The sequence below is a fragment of the Belonocnema kinseyi genome, chromosome 2 (genome assembly GCF_010883055.1).
Source record: "Belonocnema kinseyi isolate 2016_QV_RU_SX_M_011 chromosome 2, B_treatae_v1, whole genome shotgun sequence".
In the NCBI taxonomy this organism is placed as follows: domain Eukaryota; kingdom Metazoa; phylum Arthropoda; class Insecta; order Hymenoptera; family Cynipidae; genus Belonocnema; species Belonocnema kinseyi.
The window spans coordinates 24,599,032-24,607,307 of record NC_046658.1 but is presented as its reverse complement, the minus strand read 5'-3'; the positions used below and the strand labels follow the sequence as shown (position 1 = coordinate 24,607,307).

The following is an 8,276-nucleotide window of genomic DNA, read 5'->3' as shown; positions in this document are numbered from 1 at the left end:
CTTATTATTTGCAACTGGAAACCTGTTCTTCATACTGAAAAACTCCTGTCCATTTTTTAAAATAATTTTAAAATAATATTTAGAGGAGACGCCAAGGTTACTAATAAAAATTAATTATTATTATTGTTAATTAATTAATTATTAATTAAAATTAATTAATACCGAGTAAGTAGCGACATATACCATCAATTGCTTAAGAAAAACCTCCCAGATAGCAATTGTGCGTGCACGATTCGCGCACGTCGATGCGCGCATGAAATGCTTGCAAGAATGTCCTGTCTTGCCAGCACTTTGTGAATGCGCACTTGGTGCGTGCACACTGTGTCGCCAATAAAAGGCATGCAAACAGGCACCCGGAGATGAAAATATGCGACGTGCACGTGCGCGCACTATGAATGCACTTTGCTATCTGCTGAAGTAAATAATATAAATCAATAATTATCAACTAATATAGACAAGAATTTTGAATTTAAAGTTTAAAAAATTGCAAAGAATCATGTTTAATAAAATGATTGTGTGCAAAATCCAAAGATATAAAAATAAAATAAAAGTTTAACTTTATATTATGTTTCTTATGCATAGCTTTGTTTTTTATTAATTAGTTGCAAAGATTAATAAGCCTCATTTCTGCAATAAAATTTAAGTACATATATACTATCTCTTTCAAAGAAAATTACAAACATTTCTTCATGCAAATTTTGTTAAAAATACACAGCAATCACTACTGCGCATGTGCGAGATATCCGCGTTTTCCTACCACTAGTGCTGCGACGCCTGCCGGCGCACTCTCGTAGTTGGCGCAAGGCGCCTATTCGTTCGCGTCGTGTACCGTGTGTGCTTCGGTCTTTTTTGTCATAGTGGTATTATTGTGTTATTTTTTGTATCACTTCGTGTATTTTTATCCCTAATTGTTTTCATCCAAGGAAAAGTGAAAGAATGATTATTCGAAAGGAATTAAATAATAAAAGGTCTTATGTAAAAGAAAGTGTGTTAAGTGTTTCATATAACCTTAAATTTGTTGTGTTGGCGTGTATTTGATTTTTGTTTGTATACACGTGCGTGGTAGAATTTTGAATTCTAAATGTTTTAATCTTACATTTCTTAACTAAAAATTTAAAATTAAATCTTGCTGGTTCTTTCCTTTATCACAAAAAGACCCAATTTTAAGACCCTATTTACGCGCGCACTAAGTGCTTTCTCCATGCGCGCACGTGCGTGCAAGCACGACGCGACGGGCCGGGCATGTGCCCCTCCGTGGATGACACATCTGCGTACTGATCTGCGCGCACGCCGTGTGTGTACATATACACGCTATGCCTGCGCCATCCCTGTAACAAGCGTTGCATTAAGAAAAATTAAGAATTTGTATTCCTATGAATACGCGATTTTTCCTGTCTAAAAATCGCTGAAAGGGAACAAAAAAAGTACAAATCCTATTCCTCGTTATCGACTTAGTAAAATTTAACGAAAACATTTATTTAACCTATTTTTCATTATTAAATCTTTTTATAACCTTTAAATTCGAAAAATATTCAAATTTATATTCATTTATATTTTGATAATTTGTTTAAACGTCTTAAAAAATGCAACAAAGAAATCTATGCAAATGTGTGAATTTAAATAATTTTAACTATAGAGAGGCAGAGTTGAATTGGTGAGAATTAAAATTTCAGAATTTACATTCCGCATGAAGGAATTAAAACAACTTATTACACATATTTTGTGAACTTATTGGAAGAAATTATGTAAAATCAAAATATGACCACTTCTGAGGAATAAAAAATATCTCTGTGAGTTGCGTTACCGGTACAATTAGAAGGAATTAAATATATTGAAAACACGTTCTCTTTGGGAGAATAGCAAACTGTGTGACGATCGTTATGGAAATAGAAGTGAATAAGTTTAGGAGATATCTTATTCTTATTGTGGCATTTTAGACACATGGAAAAATCGCTCTTTCAAAATAATAGAATAATCTTCACTTTTGCACTGAAATCTGAAAATATTAATTTTTCTCTATTCTACGCTTATTGCCGGGATGCGCGCATGGTGAGCTAAAATTGCTATCTGGGCTGGCAAGTCCATGGGTTGAGTACAATATCTAGTAAGGCCGTGGACTTACGAGGTTCTCCTTTGGGAATATGGACATACCATGTTTCACTGTTGTATAAGAAACATTTTGAAAGACTTGCTATGTTATGACACGTTACTTACTAGGTTTTTGTTTCGCGGACATTGACGTGTTTCGGCCCTACTTATAGTCAAATGATTCTGGTCGAATGCTTGCACAAAAATCTGAATACAACGCTACATCATTTTCTGAGAGATTTATTTGTTGAGATTAATCTATTTCGACGTTTCTGTTTCAATATATCTTGCCTCTGGAAAGAAGTGAAATATAAGGGAAATATTAAGCAATATTATTTATAACCGTAAATAAGAATTTCATAAAATATTGTAAGTTGTATATTTACTTAATCTAAAATATATATTTGTGTCACTCGCTGAAGCAAGAAGGCTTACATTAAAAAGTATCCATGAGAATTTACAATTGCGAAAATATGATTTCTGAATCATCGTTTTGAATCTTCGATTAAGTAGTGGAAATAATAAAACTTCAAACTCTTTCAAAGCTAATTGGAGCGACCAAACGTGACCCCTCACATTAATTGAAAACATATTTTTTGTTTAGCGCATTAGAATGTGCTCTAAAAGAATGAAATTTGCAAAATCTAGTAGAGTTCTTTACAACAATACATCACTTTATCATAAAGTACTCCCTTAATTTAAATCTGATCAATTAAAGAATATAAAATCATGATAAAGAAATTAAAAAATTGTATTTTTTACCACAGCTGCTAATATCTCTGTATAGAAATTAATCCTAACAGCGTAAAGTGACCCAGATAACAATATGCGAGCACGGTCCCACGCCCGGTGCAGACACGAGTGCGAATAAACCGTCAGCGTGTCACACAGGTCGCCAAACAGGCGTGTCCCAATATACGTGACATATGTGTCGCACCTTGTGCGAGTCGCACGCGTGCCGATGAAGCGCATTCCTTCTAATTTTGTATTCTGTTTTGTGCGTTCAAATTTGAACTTTAGACTTTTGAAGACAATTCCAAAAGTTGTTATATTAATCTTGTAGGGTTTTCAAAAATTATGGTTGTTCTTTTTTTCATAACGGGCGTTTTTCAGCTTACAACTTTAAGTTTCATTTTTTTTTAAATGTTTTGAGTGTTACAACTTTGGTGATTTTTTTCTGTGATTATGTTTTGAAATACAATTAAGTAAATATCATTCTCCAAATTTAGTAGATCCCATATATTTTAAATATTTTTATTGTACCTTCAAAACCAGTGAACGACATACGTATCTCTCAGTGAACGAAACCCAAAAGAAGAAAGTTCTTAGGGAATTAAACGTATTTTTTTATCTTTAATGTTTAATATCTTTTTCATCGATTTTAGATTTCCCAACCTCAAAAATCTATTACCGACACCTCAGTTTGAATTTAGAAAATTCGTGAACTGATGAAATGAACATAACCACAATATCGAAGGTATTCCTTTTCGCCAAAAATTTCGTCTTTTCTTTTTAAAAAACTTATAATTGTGCAAAATGATCTTTTTCATTGTCAAATGAAACTAAATTGCATAATATTTTTACAAATAAACTTTGCAAATAACTTTAACAAACTTTAACAGACTTTAACCGGCTTTAACAGACGAATAACTTTAACAGATATTGTAGTGTTCGATCAAAGATATTATAAACGTAGGTGTGTACGGGGCGTAATAGTGGGGAATTATATGTATAGGACATCACATTTTCTGCCCTATCGAGGTGCTGCCCTCACCTTACTACGAAATCGAATTCTGGTTTTCTCATTCTTCGTCAAATATGACGGTAAAGCATTAGAAAGATGTTTTGAGGTTAGAAAGGTTGACATGTATCGCTACATATAAACACGGAACTACCGAATAAATAATAAATTAAATATGAATAGCGGAATGTCTAGTTGCACCAAAAATACATATTTGGAATAAATAATGGAGAAAATTATATGATATGATGGTAAGAAATAAACTGAATTTTCACAGTAATACTCTGAAAAAGTAAATTGTGTTTATACTTAATAAAGATATTAATTATTATGATTATTATTATTATTTGTACAAAGGCTCATAGTATCTTTTTTTAATTGCAAAAAATGTTCTCAAAAATGGAATGGTTAATTAACAAGACAAAAAAACTTCGAGGTAAATTAGTGCTGATCTAAATCCTGCAAAAATTGCTTGCGAAATGTTATCAGGCTCGCAGAAAATTAAGGGAGAAATTTTTTTCCGTTGAGGCGCACCTGTTGTTACATTAATTTGTTCATGCAAATTTTATAGAATTATTTCGATTTTACGTTCAAACAATAATTTAATAAAACTTTAAATACTGAACGAAAATTTCTGTGATAAAAATACTTTATCATCGTATTTTTAATAAATAAATCAGATTTATTAAGAATAAATTTGTTAAATTTTACAATTGTATAATTAAGAAATATTCCAGTTATTTATTAAAACAAAATTTATTATAAGGCAATTTTTTTAACCACAAGTTCTTAATTATCTTATTTCATCAAATATCAAAACTTAAAAATTAAAGATTCATTGTATATAACACTGGAGAACGTTCAATATTTCGGAGTCAATTTTCAAATTTTTGAAGCTTAATATATAATTCTAATTAGAAATTTCTCAGTTTTATCATAACAGAAACTATAAATACATTTTGCTTAACTTCAAGAAATAACTGTACAAAAATGATTTTTTAAGTCTTCAATTCAACTACTTGAATTTTAACGTTAAAATTTATGTTTTCAAAATGCTGCTTATGGTTTAAATTTTAACGATTTTCGTTACAAGTTATAGGTTATGTCGAAATTAATAAATTCTTGGATTGGATATTGATAAAACGCGAAAAAGTCCAATGCTAAGTTAAAAGTGTAAAAATCCCGTTTTCTATGCTTATTGCAAGACAGCGGGACATTTTCGGCATTTAGGTTGAGGTATACAATTATTTTTGGTTGAAACAGGGTGGCCGTTTTAATCGCAGAAAAAATTCCGGTTTTTTCCTGGTTCGAAAATATTTTTCACGGTCAATGAAATTAAAAAATTCAAACTCTAAAGCTACAAATTTCTCCATTCGAAGTAATAAAAACTAAGCTGCAAATCGTGTGAAGCCATTCTAAGCCAGAAGTATTCAAAATTAAACGATTACATTTTTGTTAAAAATCATAAAACTTCTTAAATTAAAAGTTAAATTATTTTAATTTAAAATAGTTTATAAATCCTGAAAAATCTTTTTCTTAATCTTACACAATATAAATATTTCCTTAAAATATTCCAGATTCGTTCTTGATAATTTTTTAAACCTTTTATATTTTTAACTTACTCGAGTTGTTTCTAGGAATAATAGATGTTTCAAATTTATCATATGTTACAACCCAACCTTTATGAGGATGTCCTTCAATAATGTACTACACAAGAAACAAATGGTAGGTAGTCGGATCTCGGAGGAAATTCCAAACTGTCACCCCAGAGAGGCTGGAGTGTTTTACTTTTGTGGGGATCGTTGTTTATTATCACTATCCAGGGATGCTAATTCCTTTTGTAGATTATGTGGAAACTAACTTCGGAGAGGTTGTGAGGAATAACATTGGGACACCTATTTCAAACAGAACTGCACAGGTTAAGTTTATTTTACGGGTGACATATATCATTATACACCTTTAATATAAAAAACGTTGAAAGCACACTTATCAATAATAGGCATAATCATTAGGTATGATACAGACTCACCCATTGTCCTTTGTAGGTTCGAATAATTTTATACTTATGTTCTACCTAAAATAAGGAACTGTGTAGGGAAGTCCTATGTTAATTCCCCATTATAGGGCTTTAGATTATTAAACGCACACTCACGATTCCGTTGTCCAAGACAACTCTAGTCCAAGTTACACTGTTCACAAGCACCTAGCTCCCACTTTAACCTTGCTTCATGTTAAATCTAAGTTTACAGAGAAGAGGCAATAGTTGGTTTTGAACCTGAGTTTGTCTCATACTCTCTTGGTCTCGAGAAAACCTCTATTTCCCTTTTCCCTATAAAGTCGGATTCCAACTTTGGGTTCAGATTCTCTTTCGTTTTGAGATTCGAGGGAAAATCTTTTACTCTGGGTCTCGTTGCTCCAGAATAATACAAGAATTTCGGATTTTTTCCAAAAGATAAAAATCGAGAGAGGTCATATGGGATTGCCCCACGTCGATTTTTGCCTAAAGGATCGAAAAGATCTACTGATCGACCTAATCACTTGTCGGAACCGAGTTTTCCTAGTTTAATGTCTTTTAGCGGTATGCTTGCAGGTGTTAAATAGGAAAATCTGAGAAGGAGTCGGGCTTACGCGTCCTACTTTCTTTAAGGATTTTCAACTGTAAATTTGACTCCTAGGTTCCTCAATAACGACGGTGCTTCGAGTGACCGCGACTATCCGACCGGACGGGCAAGTAAAACTCTCGATCTATCACCGATCTCTTATCTAGAGAAAGAAACTTGTTGAACTGCCTGGATTACTTGCCGTTAATTTCCTTTATTGATGTCTTGTCGGAGGAGTGAGTGGGATATTTTGTTTAGTCAGGAATTTTTGACTGGAGGAAGACAGTGGGGTGATACGAAAGAAATGAATATGATCGGCTCGCCTTATGCCACTTTTCTGCAATTGCTTGCATGTTTTTATCATGGTCTCACGGCAAGCGTGAGACAGGAAATTAGTCTGCAGAATTATGAAATTCCATCGACAATAATTCTTCATTCATTTACAGATATTAATGCTTAATAATTTACGATTTAAAACCAAAATTATTAGGAATTATATTGTAGGTCTTGCCTTTCAACTTAAATTATAAGTTATTTATCACGCTTGACTTTTAGGTGGATACGACGGCCCTTCATTATATTGGGAATTTTTTGAATGGTGGAAATCGATAGATTCCTTTTCTTTTTATTGAACGTATCAGTTTTCCCATAGCTAGAGGGTGTTTTTGGTGAGGGTGGTGGGATTAGAACGGCAACATCGAGATAGGACAGTATACATGCGCGCGGTCCGGTGCATGGATAGGCGCGGCGACTCAAAGCATGCATGTATGTGTGAGAACGGTTGGCGTGGATGCTATGGTGCTTGCCTGCTACATACTATGATATATGTATATTAATATAATTATGTTTACACAATTTCATGAAGGGATCTTTTTAACATTTAATTATTATTTTTTTAGTTTTTTCAGGTCTTTTTTCGTATTATTAACATTATTTCAATAATATATATATATATATATCTAGAATCAAACCGAAGGGCCTTTAACAAAGCCACCGAACGCGTCCTCGGTTTGCGGATAGAAGGTCCCTGTACCAAGGGTTTCTGCTGAACCTGGGTGAGGTGTCTAGAACGGTGACTCTGGGATACCGGGCGACCTTTCAGAGTACGCAGCCTAATTTTTGCATGCGGGGCTCTACAAGGATAGACGAACCCTTTCCCTAGCTTCTCGTGGGAACAACAATGACAACACCAAACATAGTTGTAGTAAGTGCGGTTCAAAACAACAGAACGCGCAGGGCTCCCGACAATGGGTCGGCCAAAAATACCGACCAATCTAGAGCTGGGGGAGCCAATGAAAATAGATTCAATGCGATGGATCGGCGGGATCTCGCGACCTTTGGGTGGACGGAGCAACTGAATCACGACTTGATATACTGCTACGATGCGAGTGTGGCCCGTGAACGGGGTTACATGGCACGGCTGCATGCTCTGTGGTGCGAGAAACACCTGGAGCTATCGCACTTTTCGGAGCAACGTCTGCGAAACCATGCTGAACTACTCCGTAAAAGGGGCTATGTAAGCGGAACGCCTACTCTACCACAGCTAGAAAAAGCCGGCAACAAAGAAAGAGAGGCGACACTAAGACCAACCGCGGGCAGGCATCCAATAGAGGAAGAGCGATGCTTTACGACCCGGAGAAACATCAATACCAAGGTTTCTCTCAAGCCTAAAGATCTGGCTGAAATGGATGACGAGCTTTGTGGACATTTTTCCGGTGAATCCGACCTCTGGGCTATCAATTATCGCGTGTATAATGCAGCGAGAGCTTTGGCCGATGCGAACCGTAAAACAAAACCAACGGCTGATCATAAGACCAAAAGACGAATGCATCAACTTGCCATAAAGA

At 34.4% G+C, this 8,276-nt stretch overlaps 1 protein-coding gene across 7 annotated transcripts in view; it reads left to right on the top strand.

Annotated features, from left to right (window-relative positions):
• LOC117168247 (arfGAP with SH3 domain, ANK repeat and PH domain-containing protein) overlaps nucleotides 1-8,276 on the top strand; it is a 561,385-nt gene that overhangs the window by 392,742 nt on the left and 160,367 nt on the right. The gene's annotated exons all lie outside the window — the stretch shown is intronic.